The sequence below is a fragment of the Gambusia affinis genome, linkage group LG08, assembly GCF_019740435.1.
Source record: "Gambusia affinis linkage group LG08, SWU_Gaff_1.0, whole genome shotgun sequence".
In the NCBI taxonomy this organism is placed as follows: Eukaryota; Metazoa; Chordata; class Actinopteri; order Cyprinodontiformes; family Poeciliidae; genus Gambusia; species Gambusia affinis.
This window is the reverse complement of record NC_057875.1, coordinates 8,221,274-8,243,026: the sequence shown is the minus strand read 5'-3', so window position 1 is coordinate 8,243,026 and position 21,753 is coordinate 8,221,274. Positions and strand designations below refer to the sequence as shown.

At 37.5% G+C, this 21,753-nt stretch overlaps 1 long non-coding RNA gene across 2 annotated transcripts in view; it reads left to right on the top strand.

Annotated features, from left to right (window-relative positions):
* The window catches only part of LOC122835042, a 32,170-nt gene extending 10,788 nt beyond the window's left edge, over window positions 1-21,382 (top strand). The window contains exons 3-4 of one of the 2 annotated variants that reach the window (XR_006371257.1): window positions 9,973-10,079; window positions 18,825-21,382. This is a non-coding gene — a long non-coding RNA (uncharacterized LOC122835042). The remainder of the gene's footprint in view (window positions 1-9,972; window positions 10,080-18,824) is intronic. The other variant, XR_006371256.1, reaches the window with a different exon arrangement.
* The last annotated feature ends 371 nt before the right edge of the window (window positions 21,383-21,753 follow it).

Below are 21,753 nucleotides of genomic sequence, written 5' to 3'. Positions count from 1 at the left end.
GGATAGAAGAATGGAAAAATCCTGGAAGATTTTCACACTGATTAAATCTCTCCATGTTTAATGAGACACATTCTTCACACAGTCACATCTTAAGTTAAATCTGTGAATGTCACATGTGTTGGCCCATATGAAAAACCATATTGGAATCATACAAAGTGTGCAGCATATGTAAAAGAAATTAACAATAGAAAAATAAATTCAGATTCCTAACAGTCATGTTTGGAGAGATCATTTCTGCTTTTACTGCGATGTAGCTAAGTGGAGATTAGGACTTAATTCTGGTGAAGCCACTGACTACCCTGACTTTCTCACTACTTGTTTTAAAATTATCTTCATTTTTATTGTTTTGCTTTTAGCTCTGTGTGAGAGTTGTGTTTTTGTTGTTTAATTGCTACAATCTTAAATGTTTTCAACTTACCTATTGTTTTGCTTTAATTTTGTTTTGTACTTGATATGTTTTTATTCTGCTATTTTGTGTGTTTTCTGTTTCTTGTTTTGTTATTTATACAATTCATTTTATTAAAGACTTTTTGGCATTTGGTTAATAGCTTTTGTTGCAAACATTATATAAACATAATATGACTTTATAAAATAATACATCATTAATAATTTCTTTTTCTGAGGGAAAGTGAAAATTTGAGGGATAAAGTAATTCTCAAAGAAAGTAAGGCGATTAAGTTAGAAATTAAATATCAATCATGTAAGGCACACTAACTGCTAAGTACAAATTTCAATTTTTGCTTAAATAACAAAAAACCCTATAAAAAACTGCCTTTATTTTAGTTGTTATGTATTTCACTCTGAAAGATAGATCATTTAAAAATTCATATATACTCACATTACAAAATTTAGCTAAGCAAGAGATATAGTCTTTTAATTTACCTACATCTATCTAGAAAAACCTGAAATCCATCAGTGACCAGATGGATTTCTATGTAAATATATAAAAGAAACAATGAAAAATTATAAAATAAAAACTTGCATTCAAGAAATGTCATATACTTGTATACATATATAGCTTTCCATATGCCATCACTGTAAAGACACACCTAGCAGTCTGAGCAGCGTGGGCTGGATTTCTTTCTGTGACTCTGAAAAGCAGCTAATCAATCTCCCCTAATTACCCACAGGCAAGAAAAATATGCTCCTGATTAGTGAATACCAGAGAAAGAGCACAAAAACCCTGGTCACCATCCCACGCACTCGCCCAGATTTCACTCCCGCTGTGAGGGGGGAAAAGCACCGGTCGAAGGAAGATGGCAGATGCAGTCGCCATCAGTGTAGGCAGCATCAGAAGGGGAGCAGCACTTCAAATGAAACAGTCATACAGCCATAAATTTTTCATCTCCAACCGGCTTTGAGGACGGAGACGGGGGCAGGTCAGCCAGACTTCAGCTGAAGGCTCCCAAAAACAATTCAGGGCTTTCAGAGACAAAAGGTACATGTTGGAGGAGGGGGTTTGTGGATGGGAGGGCTCATGAAACAAAAAGTAACAAAAAAAAATCCTTTGTTTACTGAACAAAAACGCTGCAAGTGAATCACTGTTGAGCATAAATGGCAAATATTACCAATGATTAAAGCAGAGCAAAAATCTACGTTGTCAGTTTTACACTGTCTGTCAGTGTTCTTTTTATGGGTAAAGAAAAAAAAATACAATTAGTGTCATTCAAACACTTTAGTATGAGCTGTAAGTAAGTAGTTTTGCTTCTAAAGTATTTCAAAATCTTTATATACTTACAGTATATACTGATCTTAAAGTAAATAACTTGTACTTGGTTTACTTTGGGACAACAGATGAGACAAACTGATGTTTAGATAAACTTTTTTTTTTAATGTTCAATTTATTTTCATGAACTCTGCTGTTTTAAGTAGCACATTATTTCTGGCAACTGAACAAAATTTATGATCACATTTTGAACTGAAGAGAAATCCTCCTAAACGTGTCTGGTACAGACGACTCCTTATCTGTGAAGTGAGTCAGAAACATGAACCTCTGCCAGTAAAAGGAGCTATCATCATAAAAGGCTGCCCTCGTCCTATGAGCTCACCATGGAGCTCTGCAGAACGGCTGCAAATTTAATGAGTGATTTTTTTTTTTTCTCTCTCCGTCTCCCTCTCTCTCTTTTTCAGAATCATCTGGGAATTTGTCTGGATGGTAATACATCCTGACATCTCCATCCTTGTTTAAACAGCTCATCTTATCCCAAATAGGATGATGCAAAGTAAAGCCACACTGAATGAAGAGACCTAACTCAACACAGCTGCAAACTTTCTTCTTCTTTTTTTTCACCGAACTTTGTCTGGCAATACATTGCAGGTCAAAAAGGGTTTGTTTTCTACATTGTTTTTTGTTTGATGTTTAATAGCCACTCCTAGAATAAACACCACATAGAGCTTTGCAAAATTTTATCGCAATAGAATCACAAACACTGATGTTTTTTACTTGAATGGTGTTCCATTAAAAAGCTTTACATATACAAAAATTTTAATATTTTCTAAATTTTTCTTTGCAAAATAGATCAAGCTCAGGCAAACTGAAAGAAGACCATTTTTCACCATCACTGTTCAAGTCTCTCCACAGACAATTTCTCAATTTGATTTAGATCTGGACTTTGTCTAGGCCACTCTAACAAATGAATACACTTTGATTTAAACTACTTAAATGTAGCTCTGGTTGTATGTTTAAGGTTGTAATTATGCTGGAAATGAACCAGGATCAAGCTGTTTACAGGCTGTAGCCTTTATTTTCCAGAATTTCTCTACATTTAGCCTTACTCAACCCCAATTAACTCTGACCAGTTTCCCTGTCCTTGCTGAATTAAAGCATTCCCCCACCATGATGCTACTACCTCTTTGTTTTATGTGGAGAACAGTATTTCAGGGTGATGTACAGTGTTCTGCCAGTGTTGTATTTTGACCAAAAAGTTTAATTTTGGTCTCGTCTGACTATAGAATACATCTACCATGTTTCTTGTGTCTTCCTACATGATTTGTGACTCTTGGGTGCTTCTTCAATTAATCCTCTCTTTGCCCAACCTCTCAGTTGAGATAGACAGCCATCTTCAAAGCTTGAGATATTGTTTTATCACCTAATCTTGCTTAAAACTTCTCCACAACTTTCTTCCTGACCTGTCTGCTGCGTTCTTTCATTTTCAAGAAATGTTTGGTCCAGTAATGTTCTATGAAGCCTCTCCATGGGTCTAATTTTGGTATGTTAAAGCAATAGAGGCTGAGTACAAATGCATGTCACACTATTCAGATTTTATTTGTGGACAGATTTGAAAACCATGGGTCATTTTCCTTAAAGTTCACAATTATACACCATTTTGCGGCTGTAATGTGACGCTATGCAAAAAAACAAACAAATAGAAAAAACCCATCAATGTAAGAATCTATTGTTCATTGATATTTTTGGTCAGTGTTGGTCTTAATTCCAGTATGCAAGCCAGTTTAAAGGATTGTAACATTGCTAAGTGATGGCTGAAATGCGTATCTTTTTCCACCGGTGGCATTTGAGGCTTTGCATTTGTTAATGAGATTAAGGCTAGTGTGGTGTCACAAGGGCACTTATGCCCCAAGCTGTATGACTGGAAGCAGGTGGCACATTTTCTGCGTCCTTGCTAATAGGGATTATGAGTCTGAAAAGAGTCGGGGAATATTTCATTTATCCTGTTCAAAAATATGTGAGACTGCTTGGCTGTTCATGTGATTTTCCGGGCATTTTGAGCCACATTGCTTCTAGTAGACGATCGAGTTAAATTTAATCTTTGACCTTAAAGTGTTTGTAAGCTAACAGGAAATGTCATTGTAAGACATAAGATTTCTTTGAGTTTATTTAATTGCTGCTTGTAAATTGTTTTCTTTTCTTCAATCTTCAGAGCCATTTCAGAAAATACTGACATGAGGGCAAAAAGAAAGATAACTCGGTGACGTATGTTACCTTTTCAGCCCACTGCATCTTCAACAGGAAAAGTGGAAGCAGGAGTTGATGACTCCTGTAGGTGTGCGAGTCTGAATCTGACCTTTTGTTTCCACCAGCCTACACACAGTCCTCCACGCAGCTCTCTATTGAGTTGCTGCAGTTGCATTCCATCAGGGACTCTGAACGGTCAGAGTACAGCACCTCCAAATAGGATAACACTGTTGAGTAATGTTGTGTGGGCTTGAGTTTAAACAGTATTTGTGGAATGTTAATATTTCTTTGGCAATCGTTTTGAATCTTTTCTTCTATAATGATCTTTTAATCCTGTATTAAACGTGTTCAGAAAGCAAGACAAAAACATATTGTCATTCCTAAAGTTGGTGCAAAAAAACATTCATAAACCTATTTTTTATCTCCTGAAAAACGCATGTAAACAATGCATTGATCCAGTTCTCGTTTTATATCATGCCTTGCAAAAGTGTTAATTTCAGTTGAACCTTGTTATATTTTGTCACATTACAACTGCAAACTCCTTGTGGGGATAGACCAAAAACAAACTAAACACAGAGTAAGACATACTCAACAACTGAAAGTATAGTTACAGTGATTTTGTTTATTTTCTTATACCATACTCCTAAAAATGTGACAAGCATATATGTTTAGGTTACTTAACACTGCTACTCTACAACAGCTGTTTTGTGAAGGCCTCAAAGATTTGTTAGAGAACATTTATTAAACAGGAACAGCAAGAAGCGCACCAGAGACGTACAAAATTGGTTTAGCAGGATTTAGTAAAAATGCCTCAGGTGTTGATAGACTAAACAGGAAACCATCTTCCATCAAAACTGACTTTGAAAACAACAAAATTAACTGGAAGAGCATCAAAGAGGCACATAATGAGCTATGAAGAGAGATTCACAGCTTTGGTGGGAGAAACTGTTAAAAGAACAAATACTTTTCATGCAGTTTACAATTTGCCATTTATAGAAAAGTGACAAGAGGAGACATTTTTGAGAAAAAAAAACCCTTAAATGTCAAATAAAAAGTCTTGTTTGTTGACCTTGTAATGTCATTGAACAAGAACACTGCAGAAGAATGTGTTCTGGTCAAATGAGACCAAATTTAATATATTTTTTTTCTTTTTGTTGCAGAAAACACTGCACATGCCATCAAAATTAGCAGTGATGCATGCAACTCAAAGAAAAGCTTTCAGAGCAGTGGTGTACAAACTCAACGTCCCGAGGGACAAAATCATTAAGCTGAAAGCACTATCCGGACACATTTTTTAAGAATTACCGGATGCAAAAATTTATATGCCATCTATCCTTATTTATCTGGTCAAATGATAAACTAAAATACTTATGAATTTCACCAAAACAAGTTTTTAGGTGTTACAATTTCAAGAAAATTGGAATGGAACCCAAAAAAAAAAAAAATAGACAGAAAAAACAGTTTACTGAGTGTGACAGATAAGAGTGAAGTAGGAAAATACATTTTATTTTAGTTGGTGGTCTATAATAAAACCAACAAAATAATGGAAATTCTGGATTGTGTCTTTCCTCCCATAATCCAAAAACATGCAATACGGGTTAGTCATCAATGTGTGGACTCAGTGTTGGCCCTAAAATGTACTGGTCACCTGTCCATATCAATGATGACGTCAGTGTTACTCACTGGCTGCAGAAAATGGACAAATTAATTGTCTGGTGGTTGGGAATTCCTGTAAGACGGTGCTATTAGAGATTTATTTAAATAGAGATATTTGTTGTAATTGCAATAAACTTACTATTTATCTTTCAGGTAAATAAAACTTGGAAGTCCTTGGACCAAAATTCCTATTTTATTATTGTTAAGACAAAACCGGAGGCACTGTTTATGAAATATTCTGATTATTTTTGTGTAAACCAGCTTATGTATATTTGAGCAAAAGCACATGCATGAATGCAATGCCTCTGATTTTTCACGTTTGTGAAAATATTTTAATCCAGTTTAAATTCAATGATGCAAACTCTATGTAGGAAATGGGATGTGCTTCATAAACGTCCATGGCTGCATTTTCTGCCAGCAGCTAACCATTTCCAGTCATTGACTGAAATTAAAACATTGAGAGCTAGAACATCAAGAGATTTATTGATCTGTGTGTGTGTCTGTCTGAAGTCAGTCTGGCAGAAAAGAGGGGGAAGAAATTGCTTTTGAGAAACTGATGGACATGACAGCTCTGCAAATGCTAATAGAAAATGTTTTTCCTGTTACTGGCAAAAAATTCACATTTAAATTTTAAGTATGAGTGCAGCGGGACTCTGATAACAATAAATGCCCAACACAGGTCCTACAATTCATGCTACATGGTTTCTGTCTGCTAAGTGACATAGTAATTACACACAAAGCTAATGTAGGTGTGAAGCGTGATAGCTGTAAATGTGGAAGGAATACTGATATTCCAATGTTTTTGAAACCCCTCTTTCTCTTTGTTCAAACGGCTGCCTTGCTGTCTCCTCCCCACTGCGGCGAAGCAATCTCATTGGAGGACTGCAAAGTCACGGGTTGACAATCATGTCTACAGCTTGAAGGATTCTAACTGTTGCTAAGGTACTTTGAATGGTGATTTGACCATTACATGAGTTCATTTGCTATCCATCTTCAACTGCCGAATGCTCAGAAATGGTGTGAAACTTGGTCAGAGTGTGAAATCCAGGGATTAGTCAGTTTCTCATCAGTGGAGCCAGGCATCCTTCTCCGTCACATGCTGTCTGGGGTGTCGACAGCTTCAGGGAATGTTTGTCATTGAGATTTGAACCACATCGTGCCGAATTCCTTCATGTTCTCTTTCTTTTTTTCTTTTTTTTTTAAGTTCTCTGTCTCAATAAATTTGGTAAAGACACATGCTGTCTACAGGCGTGGCTTTTATAAAGAGAGCTGAAAAAACAAACTAGGGTTCACTCTCAGTTCAGAGTTCACGAGGAGAGACACTGATTCCCTGCTGCAGATTGGAGACATAAACAGTGACTAGGTTTATGTTTAAATGTATTTTGATTTGCAGTCATACTTGTCATTTTAATACACAATGAAAGTTTTGTTTTTGGAAATAAAATGTCGGGATTACAAGTGATCCTAAATCTTGCAAGTTTGGGTTATAAAAGCTGGTATTTACAATGCTTTGTAAAAGTTTATTGGGATTTTATATAATATATAATGTGCAAAGAACAATTCTTACAATGGACATAACATTTCCGCTATGAGACACAGGGGTGGCTGCATTATGCTATAGGAATGTTTCTTACAACAAGGACACAAGGTTGGTCAAAGTTGGCATATATTTTTTGGGTTTTTATTAATATTTAAAACAGTCCTGAGGGGGAAACAAGTACTGACTGAAACACACTTGAGAAGGTAGAGGTTCTCCTTAGTAAGACAATAACGCTAAACATGCCAGAGCTATGAAATGCTGGAACTGCAGAGAATGATGTCACTACAAAAGTATTGACTCATTGGTGGTAAACGCAAAAGCATGACAAATGTGACAGTCGGAGTTTGCCTTCCTCTTTGGTTTGACAGTCCGGGAGCTTTTTCCCCCCACCATTTGGAGTTGATCCAAGTGAGAAATTCAAACATTTTTTTTTTCTTTCACAACAGGCTACTGCTGACACATATAATGGAAATTTTGTTATTGCACCCTGCAGAAGGTGACAGCAGCTTGTGTAGTCTCATCTGTCCTTTGGCCCTCCACCTATCAACTGTCTGTTGCGGAAATCTACACCCCATCCATGTTATTTCCTCCCCTTCAGTCAGCTCACTGAGATGGCATCAGCACTTATCTCCCGCTACCTCTCTGGTCTACTAACCTCCTGCTGAAGCTCTAAATTTAGGCTCACCTCAGACCACACAGCATCATTATGTCTGGCTGCAGAGCGAAGACAAGAGCCGCTGGCTCCGTCTGTGATTCTGGGGGAAGCTCATCATCTATTTCAGCTCTGTGCTGCAGCGTGAGCCAGAGCTGTCTGGAACTGTTGGTACTGAGCAGAGAGAAGCGCCCCAGGCTCAATCCATCAAAAGAGGAGGTGTTTGCACTGTGGGAAAAGGCATGAATAATCCATGCTTTCTTTACCCTTTTCTTGTGAAACTCTGCATATCCCTTTACAACCGGTCTCTGTCGCCTTTTTGCAAATAACCAACATGAGTGCTTTTTTTAAAGGTTTAAGTAGCGGCTTTAGAAAATGTAGACTTAGGCAAAGACAACAGCGTTTCAATTATGAAAGTACCCGGTAATTAACTTATCTTTCACAAAATGTTGGTAGGGATATTGGAGAAATAAGTTAAACTAATGTTTTGTCCATATTTATTCTAATTTTCAATATTTGTTTCTCTCAAACAAGAGCAAAATTCGGTTACTTCCGATTTCAACAAGTGTACATCAACTTTTTCTCTTTTTTAATTACATTCCCTTAGTTGATACTGTTAACCATCAGATAGTAACAGCTAAACATATTAACTTCAACTTTTTATACTCATTATAACTCATTAAAAAAGATTGAATTATATATTTCTTCACAGATAAAGTGAGTTAGAACATGAAAATAGAATCAACAACTTGAAACAATAATCTTAAAATACTACAAGATTCAGTCTCGGAACCATTTTTTTCTATGTCTTCATATAAACAATTTACCAAGGTTTCTTCTTAAACTGCAGCACGTATGCAGATGATTCCATTCTAGTGAATGATCAGACAGTATTCATCTCTGTTTCCGTCTGTTTCTAAGACTATATGGAAATATTGGCTTAAACTGGACACTATAAAAGCTGGACATATTTGTCCCTCTATGCATTTCAAACACAATTCAAATGTGCCAAAAAACTTTGTGGGTTTAATGTAATATTGTGCTGTAAACCATTAGTTTTTGCCTTGGCAATCATTAGGAGTAAAACCTTTAAATGTTTGAAAGCTTTATAATAAGTCTGCATTCAACTTATGAATACAATACAAATAAATAAATTAATAAATAAATCAGATATTAAAGCAAAAATATTTGGGCTTCCACTCAGCTTCATCTGCTGAAGGACTACTGGACATTTTAATGAAATCTTTAATTTATTATTGGACCAATAAAAACATCATCAATTTCTATGTGGTCCCTTGGACTAAAGAGGATCTGTTAAATCAAGATAAGTTTTAGGTTAAATCAGTCTGAAACCAACTGGATGTGCTGTATGAAATACTAATCAGGCTTTGGGGACCTTAAAGACCTCCAGTTTATTTTTTTTATGATGATCATAAAGATTGATTTGTGCTGAGGTATTAATGAAGAAGCCTCCTGAGAGGCCTGGGTCATAATCACTGTTCTTGAAAGCTTGTGCTTTTCAGTTTTCTTTATTTCATTTGTTGAAGGCAGAAAGGCTACTTTAGCCTGTTTCCTGTTTCTAGTTTGGTAAATAATGCAGTGAATGCTGCTGGTCCAGGGATCCTATTCTACAGTATTGGATTAGTTTAATGGACTACTGCCCCTCTGTGGTGGTAATATTGCTCTGCCCGAGTGTCACGTTTTTTCCCCCCTTTTCCCCTCACAAAATCCATGTCCTGAACTAAAGACTCCCTGGGTGTTTTGCCTACCAAATAATTATTCTGTATATTTATTATTTCTCCCAAATTTTTATTCTTCTTACAGATAAAATAAATCCTGTAGTGGTAATAGATATCCAATTAGGTGGATGAAGGGCTTTATAGACTGTGGATTACACTGATTGCAAATCTTTTTATTTTATTAAAATAAATTCTGATAAGATTAATACTTTTTAGGTTTTTATAGCTAATTGGCAGAGATCTTCCGTGCTTGCAGATACGATACAGTGGGGGAGGTGTGCTGTCGATCTGCTTCCTTCAGCAAACTGGGTGAAGCCCAATGAAAATCCTTCCAAAGTAGGCCCACTTACCACTGTCACCCAATATTACTCCAATAACTACCACTCAAACCAGTCAGGCAGGAAGAACATCCTCCTTTTCTAGTCTGCGTCCATGAGCATTATAATCGATGCACTCTTTGTGCATTCTGCAGGCTTGGTTGCATCAGAACACCGGCGTGGAAACATTGTGCGATGCAGTGATGCCCCACAGGACTTTGACATCAGTTAAGAGATTGGAGAACTGCCTACAGAATGAATGGTATGACACAATGTGTACATGTAGCATGCCAAACACAATAAAAAGTAAATTACATAATAACTTATAAAATTGTTCATTTTAAGTCTCTATCAAAAGCTTAGGTAGGAGGGCTCTGCAAAAGTATTCTACTTCTTACATTATTTTTAACATTTTGTCACAATACAATCATAAGTTTCGATGTACTTTATAAATATGCATGTGGTAGAGCAACACTATATTGAATAACTGAAAAATTGAAAAATGAATTAAGGATTTCAGCATTATTTAAACAGAAGGCAGCAATGAGGTAATCAGTGAAGATAAATGCACAGCAAACCTTGAAGAAAACCTTTAGATGGCCCTAAACAAACAGTGGAATGGTTCTGATCAAAGCCCGTTAATCTGTTGAAATGCCCCAGTCAAAGTCAAAACCTAAATTAAATTCAGTATAGAACTTTGCAAAGTATTTTCACAGATGCTCTCCATGCAAACTGGCTTACCTAGAGCTATTTCACAAAGAAGAATGGACAGTTCGTTTATGTTGGCGTTCTCTTTTTTCTGGGTCCTTTTATTTGGTAAATCTGTGTTGGATTGTGTTACTGAAAATTAGAAATATGTCCTTTCAAAGAGTATAAATAATACAGACATAAATCTAAAATAGGCAAACTCTTTCTTTTCATAAATAAATAAATACATGAATTATGAGTGATCAGTGTAAGGTAACTTAATTTGTTGACAGTACTTAAGTTTGTTAGCAGAATGTTATCATTGAGGAGTATTTTTTTTTACATTTTTTTATTTTTTAATCTGCCAATCTAGTTGATTTGGGCGCTGGCCTCAAAAGCTTGGAGATTTCATGATTGGAGTCTAAAATTCACCTTGTAATCACTGATACAAATTTTATTGATTTTACTTTTATGACATTTTTAGCACATAAATGTAACGTGATTCCAGATATTGTCAATAGAAGCTGTGAAACCACAGCACTGTTTCCAGACTGCTTTATTCATGAGTCAGGCCCGTCTGGGCCACACAACCGCATTTCCATTTTTGTCTCTGTTGTGACTGCAAATTTTGCAATAAAGGTGTGAACGGTGCAGCTGAACCTTTTATTTATTCTGCTCACTATAATGGATTTCCTAGCTGAGTGTCAGAATCTTAATCTGTAACAGAGATGGCTGTGCACGCCCAGACCATGTTTTCATTTATGCCCTGGTGAGCAGGGCCAGCCATTGCAAATTCATATTATCCTGGTAAATGAGGAGCGGTTCTGTATTTGCACACAAAAAAACTTGTCTCCATCACTCAGTTTAACATAAATGTCAGACAATGGATTGTATTTAATAATATATTTTTCTTTTCTTTTTGAAGCATTAAAATTGCTTCAGGCTATAATACAAAATGGACATTCAGTACAGTAATACTCTCATAAACTTTATTTTTGTGCATTTTTGGATTATATATTTTCAGAGGGTGTCATTATTGATTCTTTCGCTTTCACATTGCATTTCATTTCCCCTCCTCCAGCTCCCACAGCTCACTGCACAGGGCTGACTTCAGGTTTCTCCATCATGCTCTTTTTGGCTCAATTCAATCAGGTTCCCCCCTCCGCCCGCTCCCAGAAATACCTCCAGAAAGACAGCCAGGATCATGTTTCCCAAAAGCTTCCAGATCAAATCAAAAGCTCCATGTTTCTCTGAGAGAGGATGGGCAGGGCATGGCTACAGTCCCAGTGTCATGGCTGAGAGCCCGAGTCTGGAGAAGCGGCATGCCTTCCTCCCCTCTCTCAGAGAGCTCTGTTTGTTTCTTGCTTTCACCGTCTGTTACACCACGGAGCGCCATGCCCACACAATCTTTTTCAGGCATTTTTCTACTCTGACCATCGCTGCACAAGCCTCCCTCAAGCACTCGACACCTCAAAGGGGAAACATGTCATCCGTCTCTCCTCACATAGCGCTAAAAAGGCCTCAAGTCTCCTGAGGGACTTCTGCTCTTCCTCTGCTGATTGATCTGCTGCGCCCTTGCATTCATTTATCTACCTACCTATCTGTCTCTCCTGTTTTCATGCCACATCGTTTGTCTTTCTTGCTCATTCACTAAGGATGTCTCTGTTGCGTTTGTGCAAGATCAATAAGTACCTTAATAGTGAAACATAACTAATGCACTTTATCAGCTTTAATATGAATCTCACCAAGATAGAACATCCTGCTCTCAGTTTGCATTTAGTCTGAATGAGTTGGAATCTCTCCTATTGATCTTTCATTCTGTAATTCAAGCTGCCCGCTCGTTTTTTTTTTCTTTACCATGCACTTCTCTTCCAACTCTTTCTCGCTCTGCTATTTCAACTCCAACCCCCACACGAGGCATATTGATCGTTCCAGTGCACTAATTGTTCTGCTTAGCCTTGGATGACTCTGTGAACCACAGACAGCTTTTGACAACCATATCACATACCTCTTTAAATGCAAAACAAATCAAAAATATGACTGATAACATCATTACTAACTTGCTTTTTTTTAACTGGCAAAAATATAGGCAAGCATTTTTGCAGCTTCTGTGGCACAGAAAAAGGTCTTGAATCTGTTTGCCAGCAGCAGTCTTTTAGTGTCTATGCATGCAGGGACTGTTTACACATGCATTCATGAATATGGGATTAATATGTATGTGTGTGTGTGTGTGTGCATAAGCTTGTGGGCAAAAGTACAGGTTGTTACATCCTGCTCTTTCACCATCTGTGCTCAGTTAGGAATCAGGCCACTTATATACTCACCATCTCCATATAGCCACACTTCCCTTGATATTTTTTTGTTTGCTTCGCTTTAAAGTCCCCTCATTTTTTCCCCACAATTTTAAGGTTACAACAACAAACATCAATGTATTTAATTGGGATTTTCGGATTTAGCCCACAAAGTAGGGAACAATTAGGTTGTGAAAGAAGAAAAGGATGTATTTTTAAAATATTTTTACAGATAAATATGTAAGAAGTGTAATTTACAAATGTAATTAACCCCGAGTCAATACTTTACAAAGGTAGTATTTTGTGTTTTTACTGATGGAAGGATTTTAGGTTTACATATACAATGTGTGAAACGTTTGCTCTGTCTTTGGAAAATTGCTCAAACTCAGTGAGATTGAATGGAGAGCATTGTTAACTCTAAGTCTCAATTTGACCTAGGTCTGGACTTTGACTGGGCCATTCTATTATATCAGTAATGACTTTATCTAAACCACTCTGATGTAGGTCTGTTGGGGTGTTAGGAGTCGTCCTTACAGAAGGAGAGTCTTGTCCCCAGTTACAAATCTTTTGCAGCCTCTAATAGTTTCTCTATTAGAGGCTGCCATTTCTCCTGTCCCTGCTGAAGAAAAGCATTCCCCTAGCATGATGTGGCCACCACCATGTCTTGCTGTATAGAGGATAGGCTTAGGATGATATGAAGTGTTCCTTCCCAAAAAGCCATTTTCAATTGTTATATCTGTCAAAGATTATCTTCTCCTCATGTGCTGTGCCCTCTACATGATGTGTTACAAACTGTAGACGGGGCTTCTTGATACTTTTGCTTATGGTTGGTTTTCTTCTTACCACTTTTATCTAAAGGCCAGAATTGTGAAATCCCTAAAAAAAGATGTCCTTTTATCAGATCCTCTCCCCTGAATGGTGGATCTCTGCATCTTCTCCAGAGTTACTATGGCTCTCTTAGTTGCTTTACTGTAACCCAGTCTTGCTGCAAATATCTCCATGGATTTCTCCCTGAGCTGTCTGCCGTGTCCTTTGGTCTTCCTGATACTTTGTTCACTAACGTGCTTTAGAAATCTCTGAGACCTTAGCTTAAAATTAGACATTGTTGGGCTCCATTTACTAGTTTTGAGACTGTAGAAAATTTGCTTCATTGGATTTTATTTGGTGGTATTAAAGAGGGCTGAATGCAAATGCATTCAAATGACAACCATGAGTGATTTTGCTTCCATATTAAAATTAAGCACTCTTTAATCATGATAGTAAGACTATAATTAATTCAAGGATTTTTTAATATTAAATAGTATTTTTTGACCAAGTAGATATTTTATCTAATGAAAAACCTCTTAAATATTGCATTCCTTATCTCAAAATATATTATTTTCAGTCAGCAGAAGTTATTTTGACAAAAAACATTTATCAGAGAATCTCAAATATTTTTAGATTTAGAAAAGATCCCTAATTGAATCCCTAATTCCTTTTTTACAATTCAACATGTACTCGTACACATAATGCTTATTCATGATTAAAATTTGAGATGTGACTGGAATTGTCAGCCATAATGATGCACAATTGGGAATCAATAAGGAGCTCGGAAGCCATTGCTCCAGATGACCTTTGTGAGCCTCAGCCAATGATATTTTGAGTTCAAAGGTCCCCAAAGACATGAGCTCATCAGGCAGAGTGTGAATGACACTCACAGCAATCGGAGCTCCAGCTGCAAAAGCCATTCAAATATACCAAAAATGACAACAATTTTCAACATGAGCTACATGCACTGACATGGCTGGAAGAGTCATTTCACCAGATTCATTCTGAAGAAGTGTTGAGAAGGATAATATAATAATATACAATAAATAAGAAATCTACAAAACAGAAACTGCAAAATATATATAATATAAACACAAAAAATAATCTTTAATCAGACTTATCGTGGATTCTTCTAACTTGCTGGTAAGCCACAACATTTTTGCACACATTTTCTTAAATAACGCTAACATATTTTAGTGTTTAAAACAGATTAAGTAGGTAAAAGACAAAGAACTCTGTGAGAAGAAGCATTATTCCAATGTCTAGGTTTGATCAATCAAAGGTTGTACCATTTTGTTATCAAAAGAGTGCATTTTTTAATGCACTTTAAAAAATAAATAAATAAAAAAAACAAACTTGATACCTTTTTCTAAATATGTTCCAGATTGTTTCTAAGAAGCTTTATTTTATGTCATTGGAGATCGGAAATGTTTGAAGTAACAATACATTGATATTTTGGTATGTTTACATACATAACACATTTGAGCCATAAGGTCATAAGCTGGTACCAGAAAAAATATGGACATAAATAATTCAGTTCTCCAGTAAAGTATGCAGACCAGCCTGATAAACTCTAATGAGCTGAAACATCTGTCTGCCCGGGGCACATTATGACCCCTATAGCCCCACTCCATCCAACAAAGCACCTATGCCCAACCTTTCTGCCACTGCCTCATTTTCTCACCTTCAGGCATCCTCCTACCATCTCTGTTGTAGAGACTGAAGCTTAAACATTTTCCCTGTGTGTGGGTGAACACCCTGGAGTCAGCTCCATCTGCCATCCCCCCTCAGGGCGTCAGCCAGGTGCTGGGCATGCTCTCACTCCAGCCTCGCAACAACAGCAATGCCTGCTAGGCTCGGCTTTTGCTGCACCAACTGTTGATCATCACCTCCACTTATTCCCACTCAGTAACCCAGAAAATGACATGTGAATTCAGAATGTATTTTAATTTTACAGGAAGGATGTTGAAGATGTTTGTTTCTGCTGGGTTTGCTGCAGATCTCCATGGCTGCTCCCCCTAGAGAGACAGTCAGAGGAGTCGCAGAGCCTTGGTTAATTAGCCGCAACATGAGGATTAAACACGCACAAAGACAAAGTGAGGTACAGCAAATGTTTAATGAGGACTATTTATATAAATGTTTATTTACAGAAGCGGTCAGAGTGCTGTTCTCATAAATCATGCAAGGTGGTGTCAGAAACAGGACTAAACAGGAGACGAAAGTATGAATTGAATTTTCTATCTTTTGGAGGAACTCCGCCATGTTTTACAGTAGGAAGGAAGTTAGAAACGTGATATTTTTTCTCTTGCTCATGCATTCACACAAAGCTCAACTTTGATATTTTTAAACCTGTCAAGTCTTCCTATTGCTTGACAGTGATTAAACATATTAGTATTACAATATAAGTCTTTAAATAATGATGACCTGGTTTACAGTTTATGTAATCCCAATTGATTTTGTTCTTAGCCTGTGGTAATGGAATAAAATAAATACTGTACAATGAAAACATCACCCTATAGCTCTTTGCTTATCTCATGCTGCACTACTTATTATTTTTTCTGATAAACTGCGCCTCAATAAATCTAGCAGATTTATTAGAACGCAGCCCTCTGCTGCAGAAAACTGAGAGCGGCGGAGATACCAGCAGCTTATAGCCCGGTGCGGCTCATATATGTTATATTATATGTTTTGGGTTTTTTTTTAACTAAAAAAAAACGTAGGTACGCTCTATAGTCCAGAAAATACAGTAGATTTATTAGAAATTCTGCTGTGCATTTTTTTAGATGTTATTTATTTATTTATTTTATTTTATTTATTTATTTATTTTTAGTAAATAGATAGCGAGCCACAATCTTGTCTCAGCTCAGTTACTAAAGAAATACGAGTGTGCCACTTGCCTTGAGAGGGCACTAAACACACTTTACGGCTTTTTAATAATTGCCTCCTCAAAATTGTTATCATAACGCAGCCTCTTTTATGGGGATGAGGAAATCCCATTTACTAGCTCTCAGGAGCACAGTGACAATCTCGGATGTGATGGGTTTCACCACCTGAGTGCCTGAGGTCTGCACCCCTCCTGCTGTTTGCCTCCTTTATGAGCCCTGATTCAGTAGCAAGCTGCACCCATTTAATTATAATAGATCCTCATGCAACCAGAAAGTCGCTCTATATTGTTTTGCTCAGTGTTAAATTTCTGAGTGAAATTTTTACAAAAAGAAAATTGCAGTGACTGAGCAGAAAATCAGTCACAAGCTCTTGAGCTTGCGCTCAAGGTCAGAGTGTACATCTGCACTAAAGGGGAGTGCATACATAATGTATACAATGTACTGCATTCATTACTAATTAGCTCTAACGAGAAAGGATGCCCCCTGATTTCCTCTGACTTTACTCTCATTTGCATGAATATAATAGGGCACAGGAGAGTGCAAAGCCCAACGTCTGTCCTCCCTCAGGAGGGAGGAGGAGAGGTGTTGCTGGGATCTTTGTGCACAAGTGATAATTATTGGAGAGCTGTAATTCTGGGTCCCGGGCCATAATGTGGGGAACATGAAGTGGAAAAATAGGATTTCTGATTAAAAAGTAAATGAACCAAAGAAATTCTCCAATTGGGTTTAGCTAGATTTATTTTCAAAGTACTAATGCTATGTTTTTATAGCTTCATAAATGGGAAAGAAGGCTTGTTTTGAACAAACTCTGACTGCAAAACATAAACAGTGTTATTGATTAAAGTAGATGTAGATCAAATACAAATATTATATATGTATAGATAGATATAGTTTTTGTTTCTTTATTACCTAAAAATGATAAATTAATGGGGGGTTGAATGATGGTGTTGATATGAGGGAGTGAAGTTGGCAGGGTTTGTCATATTTGGGTGTGGTGATACATTATTAACCAGGATGTGGGGCTTTAAGTGCCAAATGAATCTGTTTTTGTCTTTCCTGTTGGACAGCAGAATGAATGATTACCATCAGTGGTGCAGTAAAATGTCATGCATTCATTTAGACAAGTGTTATTGCTGCATTGGAGCAATACAGCTTTGGCAACACAGGCCAGCCTGGTGGGTGTTGAAGCGACGTAATTATCTCTGATTCCTGTGATTGCTAAAACAGCCGAGTGGTCCCAGATCACAGCAGGTGAGGTTGTCAAATTGCCAGCTGGTGGCCTCGTGTCGCTGGATGTGAGTGCACATGAGTGCACCAGTGCATATAATTGTTTGGGATGACAGTGGCTCACTGGCGGTAACTTGTGCAAATGAAAATAGGTGGATTAAAAGCACTCTTGATTGGTAGTGCTTCAGAGACTTCTGTATATCGCAATACTTTACACTGAATAATATTCATGTGTTAGAACTTCTAAACCTAAATCTAATTAAAAATTAGAATTGCAGTGAAAAGTGCTTTAACAAGGGGGTGAAAACTTAATTTACAAAATATTTAGAATACTAGGTTTTATTTACCTTTGACTTCATATGTTTATGCTACCTTGTGTTGGTCTGTTACATAAACCCCAATGAAATGCATCAATATTTGTAGTTGTGACGTGAATAAGTTCAAGAATTGTGACTGTTTTTTAAAGGCACCATATTTTTATCCTTTTTTACACCTATGTAGGCAGATTCACTTATAAAGGTGCTTCATATTCCTCAAACAGATTGGAGTTGACAGATTCAATGTGGCGGAGATTAAATCAGGTCAAGCAGACAGTTTTTTGTTTTTTTTTATCCTTTAAAATGTCCACCCTTCGTTCCAGGCAACACTGACAGGCTACAGATTCACTAACACACATCTGTTGTGTTTCAAAGGGGTGACAACGCACATAAGGAATACTAATGTGGCTGGAATACATTTATCAGTCTGACATTAAAAGCAACTAAAAGCTCTGCTCATTTCCAGAGCCACAGAAGAAACTTTGAACATGTAGGATCTTCAGTAGCATTAGTGAGACAGAGGATGTGACAGATGTTTGCCAAGAGATATGGCTTTCATTGAAGTACTCACACTGTGTGAGATATTGCAGCTTGTTAATCTTTTTTCTCAATTCCCAATGTCAGTTTTTCCTCAATAATAACTGAATATGGATAACTGTTGGGAAAAAAATACCAGTGGCTCATTTATTATAGAATCTTCACAAATGCTGAAAATATCAACTGTTTAAACAAAGCAGACGCACTACACGTCTAAAACAAAAAGTTCTTATTTCATCATGTCTTCTCTTTCCAGTCAGATGGAGATTCAGGAAATCTGTTCCCACTCCTCATGCTGGTAAAGACGCAGTCTGAGATGATCAACACTCACTCAGCTGACTAATGAGGTGGATTCAGTGCAGGGCAGAGGGCTGGGCTCAACGTCTTTGTTCGACAGGCCTGCAGCTCCATTCCTTCCCGGCACATCCCAGGGGAGGCCTCGCAGACTGCCTAATTGAATCAAGTACACATGGCCCCTCCCCCTTCCCACATCAGCCCCTCCCCTTATGAGAAGAGCCAAGAGGAGCGCTTCAGCTTTGAAGCTTTTGTTCTCCTCAGCACCATGGACAGCTCCAGGGGGTTTCAATGCTGCAACTGGTTGCCTGCTGCTGGATGGAGAGTCAGATGATCACTGCAACATCTTACCAACTGCTCTGTCTGAAATCCAGAGTCCACAAAAAAATAAAAAATAAAATAAAAGAGAGATGCAGGAGTTTGGCAACCATAAATCAGTTGTTCAGTTTTGGTTAGAAACTAGGCTGCTTTCCTGTTGAATCTTGTGCTTGATTGATCTGAGAGTAACATCCACAACCCTATTACTCACACATCAAAGGACAGGTGCCTCAGACACACAAATCAAACAAGCATTAGGGGAGAAAAAGACAGCTCTGTGACTGTGCATACCTTAGCGTTGGGTTTGTCCTGCAGCTGCATCCCTCCTCCCTCAACCATGCCCATCACAGTTCAGCACCCTCGGTTTAGAGACAAATCAAAGTTATGCTTTCAGGAAAAGTCAGGTCATTAGTAGGTCTACAGAAGCGAGGAAATGGAGGGCAATTTGCGAGGCAACCTTTTTAATTGAAAGAAATAGATCAGAGTCTGCAGAGATCGCTTCTCTGGGAAGCATGCTGCCTCCTCCAGTTAGCTCAGCTGATTTCAGTGAATGTCATGTAGAATATATCAACATATGTATAATGTTGGAGTTGAACTTTTAAACCTGTGGCTGAAGAGGTATCGAATGCATAGAAAATTGAGAAACAAAACCATGTAGTACACTGTTCCAAAAATGACAAGTTCAGAACTGTTTTCAGTATGAAAAAAAATACAGTAAAATACACTTAAGTCAATAGGAAAAATACATTTTACATGACAAGTACACCTAAAATAATTTTTATAGATCTGTGGAAAAACAATTACCGTTTAAATGTGTAGAACTTTTGTCATGCTAAAACCAAACCTTCTCAATATTTTTTATGGAATTTTATTTTCTAATACCCCTAAATATATTTCAATGTAACCAGTTATTTAGTTAGTGAGCAGAATTTACTTATTTTACTTTGTCATATTTATTTTCAGAAAAATAAGATAAGACTTTTCATTCTACAGGTGTGTGAGGTTAATAAAGATATATTCCTAAAGACTGGAAGCTGTAATTGCAACAATGGACACCCTGCAAAAAATTATTGGACCAGCATTTGTTGCAATTACAAAATGAAATCCTACAAAGTATTCACTTAGAGGATCTCTGCCTGCAATTTTTCGAGTTCTTATTTGCATAAGCTTTTGAAAACCATGTATTATTTTCCTTCCACTTCACACACTGTGAATTACATTCTTCAAGGTGCATGGGTTCTTTTCCAAGAAACTGTTACTACTCTTCACATCCAGCTTTTATTTTAAAGCTCTGCCTGGAATCCAACATTACAATGAGCATGAGTCGAAGATACCTAAGAGGGTAAAAGGCAATTGCAGGGAACATCTGGATTAGTTCAGGCATCATATATCCACCGCTAATGAAATTAGAAGGGAGTCTGGAGAGTACACCCAAGCACAACTCTCACGTTTATGAGCCACAGGAACTGCCATGCCATTTCAATCTCGGATGAGTCTGTGTCTGCTGTGCAGTCAGGCTGTATAAGTGTTTCATCTGGAGCACAAGATGGCGAGACAACCAAGGCAAACTGATATGGGATTGTCCTTCCTTCATCATGTTTAAATTTGTTATGTCTGTTTTGTTATGTGGTTACTGAAATGCTGATAGGTGTAATTACAGGGCTAATGCTCTGGCTGTAATGGTGTTAACCAGTATGAATGTCTTTCAGCTACTATGCAATCTCAAACTGATTGCTCCATCTTCTTACAGAGCAGCGCCACACCCATCCCGGCTGTCCATATGTCCTGCTGCTAAGGTCTTAATGCTCTGTGCGGTGAAGCAGCTGCTGAAAGATGGACAGCGAGGTTGATAAAACATTGTGATCAGTTGACTTACTAATATTGCAAATCATGTTATGTACCTTCATTATGCACATTCTTTATGGTTGGAGGAGTTATAACAGCTTTTTAACTGTATATCGATTGAAAATCTACATTGGCTTTCAAAGGTCTTTTCTCTGAAGGTGATCAATATCCACTCGGTTCAAATTTCAAATTCACTGGGCTTCCTTATATGGTATTGATTTGTGCAGTGAGTGCTCTGAAAAATGTTTGATCACTTCTATACCCCATCAGAATGCATAAACATAATCATGATTAGCAAGCAGGTTTATCTTTCAGGGTGCGAATGTTGTGTCCTAAGGATGAAGAGTGTAACCTCATTTTTCCCACATAAATGGTTTTTCCCTGCATTAACATAACTTGATGTATTTATTTCACCATTATTTCTCCATATCCCTTTTCAGTTTGGCTATATGTTGCTGCATGGACCGTAATACCACTGAAATTATTCAAATAGTAGCAGGAAGCATGTGTGTTTTGTGTATTTTCATCAGCAGGGCTGTGAGACTCCCCACAGGCAGGACCCTGGGTTTAGAGACAGAGTAATTTATGCAGTCCTGCCTCAGCAGAGCTGCGGCGAACTGTAATTTTCGGCCCCTCAGCCAACGGGCACTGTTGCTGTTTCAGAGTGTTGCAGACAAGAAGGATGTGTCGAACTGGGGCTGAATAGTAATAGCTTTATGAACACTTTC